Source organism: Anomaloglossus baeobatrachus, chromosome 2 (assembly GCF_048569485.1).
Source record: "Anomaloglossus baeobatrachus isolate aAnoBae1 chromosome 2, aAnoBae1.hap1, whole genome shotgun sequence".
Classification (NCBI taxonomy): domain Eukaryota; kingdom Metazoa; phylum Chordata; class Amphibia; order Anura; family Aromobatidae; genus Anomaloglossus; species Anomaloglossus baeobatrachus.
The window spans coordinates 363,883,052-363,898,578 of record NC_134354.1 but is presented as its reverse complement, the minus strand read 5'-3'; the positions used below and the strand labels follow the sequence as shown (position 1 = coordinate 363,898,578).

At 44.3% G+C, this 15,527-nt stretch overlaps 1 protein-coding gene across 10 annotated transcripts in view; it reads right to left on the bottom strand.

Annotated features, from left to right (window-relative positions):
* The window catches only part of DLGAP3 (DLG associated protein 3), an 827,688-nt gene that overhangs the window by 796,655 nt on the left and 15,506 nt on the right, over window positions 1-15,527 (bottom strand). For 8 of the 10 annotated variants that reach the window (XM_075336007.1, XM_075336006.1, XM_075336011.1 and 5 more), the window contains exon 1: window positions 5,529-5,752. The exons of 1 other annotated variant lie outside the window; for it this stretch is intronic. The gene's annotated coding sequence lies outside the window, so the exon portion shown is untranslated. Of the gene's footprint in view, window positions 1-5,235; window positions 5,352-5,528; window positions 5,753-15,527 lie in introns of those variants that run through there. One more of the 10 variants, XM_075336008.1, reaches the window with a different exon arrangement.

Below are 15,527 nucleotides of genomic sequence, written 5' to 3'. Positions count from 1 at the left end.
CCAGAGTCCAGATATGCATTGCAGCTGACGGTGGCCACTTTGAGAATCAAAGTTAAATGAGCGCCCTATGCGTGACCAGCATTCAATGTTTTCTGGGGATCATGGGTTTCATATCATAGCATTTCTGTATGCAAGGTGTCGATTCGTATTGAATTGATGATGCCCTGCCCCTGCAACTTTTTAATTCACTTTTTTTCTCTATCTCGTTTCGTTTTCGAGATAAAAATGCTAACTCCATTGTTTTCCACCAGGTGGTGCTATATTTCATTGCGTAGCGCATGGCTACTTTACTATACCTAGACACCACTTCTATGCCTATTGCTGCCGCCATTCTCAACGTAATGGCGGTGGACAGGATATGGGTGGACAAACTGTATATGAGCTAAAGGTAGTGCTATTCAGGCAGCAAGATGCTGAATCCAGGCATACCTGTTGTAGAAAGATCGGATGCTTGGTTGCAGAAATATCTTTAATCAAATTTGGGGAAATGCCCTGCACTTTGATTAACGTATGCAGCGGTGCAGGTCTTTGTGGGTGGGATCCTCGCGTTTATTCCTCCTCCCACGTCCTCCTGGTTTGTCCCCTTTTCTTTATTTGAATGTTGCGCAGCACCGCCATTGCTGTTATTGGTGGCATCTGCGCATTGCCACGGAAATTCTGTCTTCATTACATTGGCGGCGGAGTGCACGCATGCTTGTATCGCGATCTCCGGTACCATTTTATTGAAGACACTATGGTGAAGACTATGACAGGCATCGATGTAAGCGCAGATTATTTTTGTTTTACATCAGCACATGCACCCCAATGTGATGTCTGGATTTTTGTGGGGATTCTGTCTGTCACAGGTGAAGTGTACCTACGATAAAAATTACAGACCTCTCCATTCTTTGTAGGTGGGAAAACTTGCAAAATCGGCAATGTATTAATTACTTTTTTCCCCACTGTATGAGTATATGAATGCCATTCTTTACCTGGTTACGTAAATGTCAGAAATAGATTTTGTATTGTCGCACTGATCTATAAAAGCAGCTGTTTATGCAGAAAACGCCCCTTTGGACACGTGACATAAAATCCCCACATTTTTCCACAATATACCAACAGGTTTGGCTACCGGACTTGATTCATCACTTATTTCTAAAGGTGTAAACTCTTTCCATTTTGCTGCCTCCACATTAGCCCCTTAGGATTGTTGCAGCAAATGAGCCACACTTGAAGTCATTTTATAAGTTTCTAGCACCATCTTATTCTGTGGCACTATATAATACTAAGTAGATTATTAGTACAATAAAGTAAGATTTAATATTCAGTAAGATGTATGCAGAAAGCACAAGAACAGGTTATACAGATTTATGAACGTGCCTAAGAGTGGAACATCCGCAGGTACAGAAGGTCTAACATCACCATCAAGGTATCATTTTTACTAAATGATTCCCCTAAGATTTCCGGTGCCTTGGAACGTAGGGTATATCCAGAGATCTGTTGCAGAAATGACTCTGACTGTCCCATTCATCTGGATGGGGTTTGCAGAATTTAATTTGCTGGCTGCCAAATCAATTGATTCATTTGAGAATGGAACTGTCACTTGTGAATATACCCAATGGAAGTGATTCTGGTGTCCCCATAGAATGGGACATTCTTAACCAGACAAGTACTAGAAGTGGAAACCATAGCTTTCACTCATGTATGCGATGACGGACAGAACAGCTGGGGAGGTGGGGGGCTGATTCTGCAGGATCTTCAGGGAAACATGCAACATCTGTCATCTCACATCCAGTTGCTCTTCCTCTGCCTCCTTCACAAACGTGTAACTGCTAGTAGAAAATAAAGCATGACACCCAGATCAATACAGCTCTAATGACATGGTCCTGAAATGTAACCTGCATCCATCTCCGGAGCTGAGAACAAGTGTCAGGGAGATTCTAGGGCCGGATGAGATCTCAGCGCCCACTACACATACAACCAATATGAAAAGCACACCTAGATGGGGCGGCTTCATACATGCCTGGCACTGCCAGGAGACCATGGTGGAATATGACTCCAGATCACCCATCAGTCAGCTGGTGAGACGTGTATGGTCTCCATCCTCTGCCTCCATCCACACCGAGACATGTCAGAGGTCACGGCACCGGTCAATGGAGCATACCGGTGACTGGAGGCAGTCGTGTGCCCCCGTTCTTTCTCACAAATTGGTAACTGAGCTGGGAAATATGTACCACCCCACGTCACAGAGCGGCTGTCACCTCAAATGACTTTCTGGTCCAGCTACTTTGTAACCCATGCAGCACCAAAAGAGCCCGGACCGCAGCGCTGTAGGGTAAGAGCTGGCATTAGCAGCACTAAAAGTCACGTATAGGACAAGCACAGACAGAAGCAGAAGCCTGCTCAGTGCTGAGATGGCACAAATCCAGGCACTGAACTAAGCTTCATCTACACGGGGATGGATGGCCGCCACTAGTCCACAGCTGAAAATAACAATTTCACACTGCCAGGTCTACACTTTCCTCTATGCTGTACTACTAGAAAAAAAGGGATGTCGGCATCATCGTAAGAAAGCATTCTGTACTGGGAGAACTTGGTCAGGACTGCAGTATAAGTCAGCTGCCTGAATACATATATCCACCCTGTGAGAGCTGGTGCCCAGTACCAGCAGTCTGCCCTGGATACTGGGCACGGAGCCTCGCAGCCCAAGGGGCAGTGCTCAGGGAAAAAGGATCGCAAGCTTAAGCCACAGTGCCTATATATTAGAGACAGACAGATAGATAGACAGATAGAAAGCTACCTGGATAGATAGATAGATAGATGATAGATAGATAGATAGATAGATAGATAGATAGATAGAGGGATAGATAGATAGATAGATAGATGGATAGATAGATAGATAGATAGATAGAGGGAGGGATAGATAGATAGATAGATAGATGATAGATAGATAGATAGATAGATAGAGGGATAGATAGATAGATAGATAATGGATAGATAGATAGATAGATAGATAATAGAGGGATGGATAGATAGAGGGATGGATGGATGGATGAATCGATAGATATAGATAGACGGACGGACGGACTGATAAAGATAGATAGAAAGCGAAGCGATAGATAATGGCTAGATAGATAGATAGATAGATAGAGGGATAGATAGATGAATAGATAGATAATGGATAGATAGATAGATAGATAGAGGGATAGATAGATGGATAGATAGATAGATAGAAGGATAGATAGAAGAATAGATAGATAGATACATCGATAGATAGATAATGGATAGATAATGGATCGATAGATAGATAGATAGAGGGATAGATAGATATAATGGATGGATAGATAGATAGATAGATAGATAGATAGATAGATAGAGGGATAGATAGATAGATAGATAGATAGATAGATAGATAGATAGAGGGATAGATAGATAGATAGATACATAGAGGGATAGATAGATATATGATAGATAGAGAGATAGATAATGGATAGATAGATAGATATATAGAGGGATAGATAGATAGATAGAGGGATAGATAGATAGATAGATAGAGGGATAGATAGATATATGATAGATAGAGAGATAGATAATGGATAGATAGATAGATAGATATATGAATTGAAATATATATGGATAGATAGATAGCTGATGGATAGATAGATAGATAGATAGATAATGGATAGATAAAAGATAGATAGATAGATAGACAGATAGATACATGGATAGATAGATAGATAGATAGAGGGATAGATAGATAGATAGATAATGGATAGATAGATAGAGAGATAATGGATAGATAGATAGATAGATAATAGATAGATACATGGATAGATAGATAGATAATAGATAGATACATGGATAGATAGATAGATACATGGATAGATAGATAGATAGATACATGGATAGATAGATAGATAGATAGATAGATGGATAGATAGATAGATAGATACATAGATAGATAGATAGATAGATAGATAGATAGATAGATAGATAGATAGATAGATACATGGATAGATAGATAGATAGATAGATACATGGATAGATAGATAGATAGATAGATAGATAGATAGGTACATGGATAGATAGATAGATAGAGGGATAGATAGATAGATAGACAGATAGATAATGGATAGATAGATAGATAATGGATAGATAGATAGATAGATAATGGATAGATAGATAGATAGATAGATAGATAGATAGATACATGGATAGATAGATAGATACATGGATAGATAGATAGATAGATAGATAGATAGATAGATAGGTACATGGATAGATAGATAGATGGATAGATAGATAGATAGATAGATAGATAGATAGATACATAGATAGATAGATAGATAGATAGATACATGGATAGATAGATAGATAGATAGATACATGGATAGATAGATAGATAGATAGATAGATAGATAGATAGATAGATAGGTACATGGATAGATAGATAGATAGATAGATAGAGGGATAGATAGATAGATAGAGGGATAGATAGACAGATAGATAATGGATAGATAGATAGATAATGGATAGATAGATAGATAGATAATGGATAGATAGATAGATAGATAGATACATGGATAGATAGATAGATACATGGATAGATAGATAGATAGATAGATAGATAGATAGGTACATGGATAGATAGATAGAGGGATAGATAGATAGATAGAGGGATAGATAGAGGGATAGATAGACAGATAGATAATGGATAGATAGATAGATAGATAGATAGATAGATAGGTACATGGATAGATAGATAGATACATGGATAGATAGATAGATAGATAGATAGATAGGTACATGGATAGATAGATAGAGGGATAGATAGATAGATAGAGGGATAGATAGAGGGATAGATAGATAGATAGAGGGATAGATAGAGGGATAGATAGACAGATAGATAATGGATAGATAGATAGATAATGGATAGATAGATAGATAGATAATGGATAGATAGATAGATAGATAGATACATGGATAGATAGATAGATACATGGATAGATAGATAGATAGATAGATAGATAGATAGGTACATGGATAGATAGATAGAGGGATAGATAGATAGATAGAGGGATAGATAGACAGATAGATAATGGATAGATAGATAGATAATGGATAGATAGATAGATAGATAGATAGATACATGGATAGATAGATAGATAGATAGATAGGTACATGGATAGATAGATAGAGGGATAGATAGATAGATAGAGGGATAGATACATAGATAACAGACAGACATAGACATACTTTCAGCCATGTGTGGTGGCAGCAGCATACACAGTGTGGCATGGAGACCGGGCAGCTCCTCCTGGCACCCCTATGGTGGGGTACCCCTGGCGTCCTTGCCCCCCTTTCCCATGCAGTAGGGGTTGTTCATCCTCCCTTGTAATAAATGGCACCATAGCTTTTCCCATTCATTCCCGTCTCGGCATCAGTATCCCGTTAACCATGAGTGTGCCGCGCATTGCTGAGGATGCATTACCTTAGCAGCCTGTATGAAGCACACATACACGGACAAGGTGACAGAATGGCAGACTCACCTCCTCACACTGCCGGCTCCTGCCGCTCCGGGATGCGGTGCATCTTCTCCGGGGAAGGTGTGTTATTTCCTCCTCTCTGCTCAGGGAGAACCCCGTGGGGTTGGCACGGGCAGAAAGTTGGGCAGAGCGTCTCTTCCCCTGGGTGGTGATGGAGGGGGGCCGCGGATGGAGGGGGAGGAGACCTGGTAGTGCTGCAGTGCAGGATAGCTGGGCTCCCAGGCAGGAGCACTGTCTGTGAGATACAGGGAGAGACACAAACAAAGGAAGGTGGATCCGGCAGAGGAGCCGGCCACTGGTGCCAAGCTGCTGCCCTCAAACTTTCCTCTCGTCACACAAACGCTGGGCTGGATCGCTGCTGTCTGGATCTGGAGCTCCACCACAACATTTTACGCAATGTCCATCTATGATCAGAAATATGTCATATAGTATTAACTACTTCACTCCCTCAGGGGATCCTGAATGTTTGCCCACTTACCCTAGCTCACATCACAGGGCTAAGGCTTTGGCGTAAAAGATGGACACATTGGTGGAAGGGCCAAACTGAGACTTTAAGGCCCTGTGCGCACTTACCGGTTTTTCCTGCGGATTTTCTGCGGATTTGCTGCATGTTTCGCTGCAGAAAATGTTCATAACATCTCTGCAGTGAATCACCAGCAAAACCTATGGGAAAAAAAATCCTGTGCGCACTGGGCGGAATTTGACAGCTGCATGTTTTGCTGCAGGAATCCCGCAACAAAAACAAGTGCATGTCACTTCTTTTCCGCACGTCGCTGCGGGATTTCACTCCATTGACTGCCATGTAATCGTGAAATCCCGCAGGGAATAACGCAGGCAGCAAATTCTGTGCGGTTCACTGCGTTTTCCTGCGTTATCCCCTCCGGTATTTCGTGGTTTACCTGCGGTAATGTACATCGCTGCCTGCGGTTTGCAGAGAAGTGATGTCATTATGACAGGAAGAGGAAGCGGAGCAGAGAGTAAACACACACATCACACTCACACACACATCACAGACACAGACATATAGAATACACATAGAAAGCAAACGGAAATATAGAAAAAAAAACACGTGGGCTCCGCTGTATTTTTACCTTCCAGCCGAGGTAAGCACACAGCGGCGGCCCGGTATTCTCAGGCTGGGGAGGGCGAGGGGCAGGGTTAATGTCCCCCGCCTCCCTCCCACCTCCCGCAGCCGAGAATATCAGCCGCAGCTGCCCCGGGACTCTCGCATGTATTGTGCGGCAGTACCGGAGTGTCCCCGGCTCTTCTAGATGCCGTGATGCGGTGGCAGTCAGGGTACTAAGGAGTTAATGGTGGCGGATCGCCGCCACTAAGTCCAGGCTTGATCATGGCAGCGTCTATGTGACAGCTGACATGATCAATCCGTAAGTAAAGTGAAAAAACACACACACCGATAAATCCTTTATTTTAAATAAAACACAAAAAAGCTCCTGGTTCACCTGTTTATTAACCCCCCCCGAAACACACAGCTCCGGCGTAATCCACAGCTCCGGCGTAATCCACGTCCTGCGATGCTTGCATCCAGCCGCAACTGACACAGACACAGCGCTGAGTGCAGCCTCGCAGCGAGACAGTAGAGGTAACCACAGGGCATTTCCCACGGCCGGTAATGTGAACTCACTGCCGACCGTGGGAAATGCAGAGTGTGCTCACAGGGACTCTATCTAGCTATCTCTCTATCTATCTAGCTATCTCTCTATCTATTCTTCTATCTATCTATCTGCTATCTAAGGAAATTTTTTTTTTTTTCAATGTGCTTTATTGCAGTGAATGCATTAAAGCACATGTACCAACCCGCACGCGGCAAAACCGCGGCAATACTGCGAACAAAACCGCGGTAAAGCCACAGCAAACCGCGGCAAACCGCATGCGGTTTACGGGTGCGGTTTGCCGCGTTTTTTTACCGCGGGTGCGGTAATCTTTCAGTGCTTTGCGGAATTTTCTTGAGAAAATTCCATTTTCCAGTGCGCACAGGGCCTAAGTGCGGAATTGGACAGTTTTCCTCATTATGGCTGATGATCTTGTCCGGGTTCCTCCTGAATCCCACTTTCTCAGACAGAAACCCAAGAGCAAAGAGGGCAAATGTGGCCTAAACGATGTCCGAATTCAGCGGGCACCCATATGTAATGTACAGACAAAATCATGCTAAATATTGTTACCAATATCGGATTACATTCTCCTCTCTAGACCGATCACATCTTTACTGACCAAATTGATACATTTTATGTAAATAAATCCAGTGTGTAACAAATAGATCTGAGACATTGTAATATTGTCTGTGTTCATTTCTCACCAGTTTCTACACCTTTGTTCATTGTCAGTAAATAGGACCATTCTTGGTCTTGTCCAAGGCCGGCCGGCACTTTATGGGGTGTGATTGAAACGTGCCAAACGTTGTGATTGTTGGGTCCTGGGTACGATAAACCCTACAAATTGCTGAGATCCTCTGGAGTGAAACATTTGTAACCTTATAGATATGTAAATCTCTTATTGTACTTATTACTTCTCAATAAGACATTTCATTTCCAGAATGCACATCTTAGGGGTATTTTGCACGCTGCGACATCGCTAGTAATTCCTAGCGATGTCGCATGCGATAGCACCCGCCCCCGTCATTGTAACGATATGTGGTGATTGCTGCCGTAGCGAACATTATCACTACGGCAGCGTTCCACACACATACTTTGACAGCGACGTCGCTATGACCGCCGAACAATCCCTCCCTCAAGGGGGAAGGGCGTTCGGCGTCACAGCGACGTCACTGCCGTGTTACTAAGTTGCCGGCCAATAGAAGCGGAGAGGCGGAGATGAGCGGGACGTAACATCCCGCCTACCTCCTTCCTTCCTCATTGCCGGTGGACGCAGGTAAGGAGATGTTCATCGTTCCTGCGGTGTCACACATAGCGATGTGTGATGCAGCAGGAATGACGAATAACATCGTACCGGTGGCAGCAGCGATATTAAGGAAATGAACAACGTGTCAACGATCACCGTTTTGGAACAATTTTGCGATCGTTGATTGTCGCTCATTTGTGCTACACGCTGCGATGTCTCTACCAGCGCCGGATGTGCGTCACTAACGACGTGACCCCGACAATATATCGGTAGCGATGTCGCAGAGTGTAAAGTACCCCTTAGAGCGAACAGTGATTATAACACTTATGGACTGCGTATGGCTCTCCAAGAAAAGCCTGTAAAGGGAAAAAGGTTTTTCTGTTACTAGAGATGGTCAAATATTCAAGTTCGGATTCTTATAATAATAATAATGAATAATAAAAAATAATAATAATTATTATTAGTAGTATTATTATTTGCATTATTTTTCTATTCGTACCTAGTAATGGACCTAATGCAAGTCAAGGGGAAACGAGTAATTTTCAGGAGGACCTTGGAAGTAGGTCTGGAAGGGCTGTAAAAATGCTGCAATGGATGAAAAAGTGCTGAAACTGAATTGGAACAGCACGGGGAAGCTGCCTGGATGCATTTCTGACTCACATTTAGCCTATGGGAAAAATTGCTGTCAGAGTATTTTGGGGATTAAAGCAGGAGAATTATACTTACTGAGCTTTCTCGCAGCTGTTACACTACATCCGGGTCCAATCATTAAAGTTCATGAATATGTACTGCTTACCCCGCCCACTCACTGTAACAGTGTTTGTGATTGGTTGCAGTCCTGCTTCCCCCACCCACCTGTGTCGGCATCTGTGATTGGTTGCCCTCACCCTAGCTGTCTGAGTGCCAAAAGTGGGGTGTAAAAATAAATAAATAATTGGAAAAAATGTCGTAGTCTCCACCTGTATTTTGATATCCATCGCAAATAATCTGGCTTTGAGTTGAATGAGTTCACCTGAAATCACACTTGGTGGTTCCCACAGTACCCCATCTGTGACTTTAGGTGAACTGACCTCTGGTGAACTCATTGAACTCAGTGATGTCACCTCAGTTGAAGTCATTGCGCTCAATGCCGGATTACTGGATTAGGCGATGTGTGCACATTGAGTATTTGCATCCAGACATTTTCGCAACAAATCTGCATATCCTGGCAGAAATATGCACCAAAACCGCATCAAAAACACATGCAATTTTGGTGCATTTTTTTGCAAGGATATGTGTGACGCCCTGGACTAGCTAGGTAGTCACAGGTAGACCCCCGCATTACACCTGTCCCACAATAAGGTGTCATCAGCCAAACTTTAAACCCTAGTCACCTCTCTCAGTGCTTGATGGACACTCCAGGGGGCGGAGCCAGGCAGTTGGCCACGCCCAGTGAGGAGTCCAGAGGGCCTGAGGCAGGAAAAACACGGTCAGTCAGTCAGTCAGTCAGTGGTCAGTAGTGGAAGCAGGCCTGTGCCCAGGTCTGCGGCAGTCTTGACAGGTGCCGAGGTTGGAGCCCTGGTACCTTGGCTAGGAGGCAAACGGTGGCCTTAGTCTGCAGGAGTCGGGAAGACGGCTCAGTGGAACCGTGGTGGACCGGGACAGGGTAGTGGCCCGCCGGTACCGACCCGGGGAACCGACTCGGAAACCGGAGCACAAAGGGGGGTACTCAGACCCTGAAACGAGGTCCAGAATCCACTGGACTGAGTTAATTAACTGATTGCGGTCTGGACTATAGGTCCTTTCCCACCCAAGTCCCGACTGAAGGCAACAGCCCACCGAGGGGGATAGAAAGCCACCGCACAGGCAGAGAGATCCCACGGGCCAGCGTCTGCTGGCAAAAGGGCTCTCCCGACATCTACCAAGCCGGGGAGCGGACTCCTGACGCTAAAGTGCAGGCAGCCCAAGTACACAACACGGTGCAGGAGAAAGGCCAGGACCACCGAACCGGGTGGGGAACCAGACGCAGCCGGCTGCGGGCACCGACCACCATCAACTTGGTTTACCAGTGACTTGTGTGTGTCAATAACTGTGAGTACAACCGTGCCATCCGGCCGCGCACCGCCCTGCACCGCCCAGCTCTCCCCAATGGGTCCCGGGGCCATCATCCCTACCCACGGAGGGATTAACATCTTGCTGCACTACCATCTCCCCCGGGTGCCCAGTAATCGCAGCGGTGGTGTCCCACTTCACCACAACCCGTGGGTGGCGTCACGAACTCAAACACGGCCCCGGCCGTGCACCTACCTACCACCCTCTAAAAGCGCCAACACCCCTTTCAGAGCGAAGTGACCCCGGGTCCGGAGGCGCTCGAGCCACCCACCAGCGAGCCCGAACCCGAGCGGCTCAGCTGCAGCCGAGCGCAGGGCGGTACATATGCATATTTGGTGCAGAAATGTCTGCACCCAAATACTCAATGTGCACACATCGCCTAATCCGGTAATCCAGCATTGAGTTCATAGACCCCCTTCCCATTACTAATCGAGGACTTTGTGGCAGCTGTGATTTTTTGACAAATCACAACTGTCATTATATTACCCAATTGCCACTGCTCCAGGGCAATTGGGATGATTAGGGTAAAGTGCTGGAATTGGCACATCTAATGAATGTGCCAATTCTGTGGTGTCTGCAGGCTGCTATTTTTAGGCTGGGGGAGGCAATAACCATGTGCCTTCCAGGCCTAAGAATACCAAACTCCAGTTGTCCGTTTTATCTTGACAGGGTATCAAAATTGGGGGGGACCTCACAACATTTTTTTAAATTGTTTATTTATAATTAAATAAAATGTATGGGGTTCGTCATATTTTGATACACAGCCAATATAACGCATACAGCTGGGGGCTGCAATCTTTAGCCGTCTGCTTTATCTGCACTGGATATCAAAATACAGGGTACCCTAAAGCTGGGTTCACACATAGCGACAGCGACAACGATGTCGCTGTTACGTCACCATTTCTCTGACGCAACAGCGACCTTGTAAGTCGCTGTTATGATCGCTGCTTAGCTGTCAAAAACAGCAGAAGCAGCAGCGATCATAACAACACGCGTCGCTGTGGAAGCGATGCTGCGCTTGGTAACTAAGGTAAATATCGGGTAACCAACCAAAGTGCTTCTTTGGTTACCCGATATTTAACTTGGTTACAAGCGCACACCGCTTAGAACTGGCTCCCTGCACTCATAGCCACAGTACACATCGGGTTAATAAGCAAACCTTTGCTTATTTCCCGATGTGTAGTCTGGCTGCGTGCAAGGAGTAGGGAGCCAGCACTGGCAGTGTGAGAGCGGCGGACGCTGTAACTAAAGTAAATATCGGGTAACCAAGGAAAGGGCTTCCCTTGGTTACCCGATGTTTACCTTGGTTACAGCTTACCTCAGGCTGCCAGAAGCCGGCTCCCTGCATCCTGCTTGCTTAAATTCGTCGCTCTCTCGCTGTCACACACAGCGATGTGTGCTTCACAGCGGGAGAGCAACGAGCAAAAAATGAAGCAGGACATTCAGCAACGAGCGGCGACCTCACAGTAGGGACCGGGTTGTTGCTGGATGTCACACACAGCGACAGCGACGGGACGTCGCTGCTACGTCACAGAAAATGGTGACGTAACAGCGACATTGTTGTCGTTGTCGCTATGTGTGAATCCAGCTTAAGCCATGTTTTCCAATTATTTCTTTATTTTTACCCTTCACTTTGCGGACCCAGACAGCTTCAGTGAGGGCAATCATTCACAGACGTCGGGGGGTGGGTGCGGTAAGCAGGACTGCAACAAATTACATACAGTACACTGTCACAGAGGGTGGACTGGGGAAGCAGTCATATTCATGAACTTTAATTATTGGACTCGGAAGCAGTGTGACAGCCACAGGAAAACTCAGTAAGTGTAATTTAATAACCACATGCCATTTTTTTTTCGCTGAGCCTGCCAATCACAGTAATGCCTGTAGCAAAGATAGCTACAACATCACTGTGATTGGCAGGCAATCCCCGTATGTTTAGTGGCTGAAAATCAGGTGTCAAGCATGCGGGGGAGGAGACTCGAAACTCATGAGGTGAATACAAAAATAGACAAGTAACGGATGTAACAAATACCTTAATATTCGTGCGAGTAACGAATAGTGCCGAGTATATTCGCTCATCATTATCTGTTACCTTTGTAAAGTTTATAGAGGATCGGGATCCCTATACGTACTCAGCTACTAGCCTCAGCAATAGTTTGAACATTATCCCTTCCAATGCAAGGATTTTCATTTATCAACTACCTGAACGCTGCAGCCAATGACTAACCTCAGATGTACAGATGAGCGATCCTGATCGGCAAATATCAGAAGATGTTAAAATTGTACAATCTTTGGCAGGATCAGATCGGGATCGGACATCCGAACATTTACCGCAAAAGTTGTCGATCTTGCACCGGATCAGTAAATGTTCGGATGGCCAAAACTATCCTCTCCCTGCCCATAACAGCCATGTCAAGTATTGGCATGGCTGTGATTGGTCACTGTAAAAAAAAGAAAGCAAAACAGTTAAAGCAGTACATACTTACCAAGTCTCCCTACAGCTAGAGCGCTACTTGTGGGGCCGATAATTATCCATCATACAAATTCACTGTTTTCCTTGCCCACTAGTGTCTCAGATTCAGTCAGACCGCGCCCCACCCATTCTGACAGCATTCTACTGCTGGTGTAAAATAAATAAATAAATTTTAAAAATCCAGTGCGGTTCCCCTATATACGTATTGATACCCAGCACAGATAAAGCCACAGCTACAGGCTGCATCCCCCAGCAGTGCATTTATCTTGGCTGTGTATCAAAATAATAGGAACCATGTCTTTTTAAAACAAAATATTTAATAAATAATTTTTAAAAAATGGCTCGCGGTCCCTCTCAATTTTGATACCCAGCCATGATAAAGCCCAACATCTGGGGGCTAGTATTCTGAGGCTGGGGAGACCCTTGCTTATTCAGCCCCGCCAGGCTAAAAATAGCAGCCTGCAGCTGTCTAGGATTGTTGCATTCATTAGATGCGACAATCCCAAAACTTCACCCAGCTCTTCCCGATTGCCCTGGTGTGGTGGCAATTGGGGTAATAAGGGGATATAGCAGACCACAGCTGCTACTAAGCCCTAGATTAGTAATGGGAAGGGTCTATGAGACCCCTCATTACTAATCTGTAAGTGAAATAAAAGAAACACAAACACCAAAAAAAATCCTTTACTTGAAATAAAATACCAAACCCCCCCACCCTCTTTCACCAATTTATTAACCCCCAAAATGCCCAGGTCTAACGTAATCCACAAGATGTCCTACAATGATTCTAGCTCTGCTACATCTGAAATGACAGGGGGCGGCCTTAGAACAATGACCGCCTGCTGTGGGCTTCAGGCAAAGAATAAATGAGCCTAGTGATCAGCCTTGATGTCACTCACATTCGTTGTGGTCAATAATAATAAAAAGCAGCATGCACTTCCTCTTATTTTGATACACAGACATGATAAGCGCACGCTGAGGCTGCAGCCTGTAGCCGTGGCTTTATCTGTGCTGGTATCAATACGGGGGGGGACCTTACCACAATTTTATTTTTTTATTTATCACCAGTATAAGGACACGGACAGTGTTTGTGACTCCAACCAATCACAGACACTGTCTCAGAGGGTGGAGGCATGGTCTAACGGTAGCCAATCAAAGACGCGGGTGGATGGGGAAAGCATTGACTATGTATGAGGGATAATTAGCGGAACTGGAAGTAGCGCTGCAGCTGCGAGACTCGATAAGTATGTACTGCTTTAACTGTTTTTTATTGTCTTTCTTTTACAGCCCCCCCTATACCATTTTACAACATATCACTTTTGCGTCCCATTGAATTTAATGGGTTTGGCTAGGATCGCCAATCTGATCAGCGACCTTAGGTGGGTTCAGCAATCCTGAACCAAATCCGATCCTTGGCAAGATCGCTCATCTGTACTCAGTAATCAGGTGACTGGCTGTCATGACTTCTATCACTTCTGCTGCAATGATGTCCAGTTTCTCAATTAACTGACCGCTGCAGCCAATCAGGAGCTTCGGCAACAGGTGACTGGTTGTCATGACTTCATCACTTCGGTGTGATGATGTCCCATTCATCAACTACATGACTGCTGCAGCCAATAAGTGGCCTCAGCTCTCAGGTGACTGGTTGTCAGAACTTCCTAGTCACCTGATGACTGCAGCCAACCAGCAGTCTGATGACCAGTGGTCGGAATGTCAACCCTTCTATTGTGATGATCTTACTTCCATCAATCACCTGACTGTTGTAGGCAACTTCTACTGTCAGGAGTCAGGTGGTGAGGACTTCATCACTTCATCAAGTCAAATGTGACAGAGCATGTGGCAATTCCAGTGCTAAGTTGGAACTCAATAGTACAGATGAAAATAAAAAATGTGTCTATATCTTAGTAGACAAATCTGTTTCTTTATCCTTCTGGACTGATCAATTCAAGGGTAAAATCTGTATTTAGTGAAGACAGATTTTCCCGTTGCTGACATAGGAGATGACAGTTGGTGCTTTTAAAACTCTATGGAGAGGGAAACAGAAGGGAGAAGCTAGAAACAGACACAGATATTCTGCTGCAAGTTCTGCTGAAATGACAGTTGCAGTTCTTCATAGAACTCTATGAGCACCAACTGCCATCTCCTATTTCATTAATGGGAAAGTTTGTCTTCACTGAAGACAGTGTATTGGGAATTTTGAGAATGAATGGTAAGTCCTGTAAACGAAACAATTTTTATAATATTACAAAGCTTCTTGTTTTCATGTCTGCTATTGAATTCTAAAAAGAAAATTAAAGGGGCGGTTATTCTTTAAGTCTATTGTAATTTCATTTAACATTTCTTCATCTATTTAAAAAAAAAAAAAATAATACACTAACATTCAGCTAAAACATCCGCACATAAATAGATAATAGATATGTAAAAGAAAAAAAATGTATTTACATATAGGAAAGCACTGGTATTTAGCATAAGTTGTTTGGCAGAAGTCCATTTAAACAGAAAACCAAAATATGTAGGACAACAAATGCCATGAATATATTAAAAAAAAGGAAGGGATTAATGTGTAGAGAAAATAAAACTGGGAC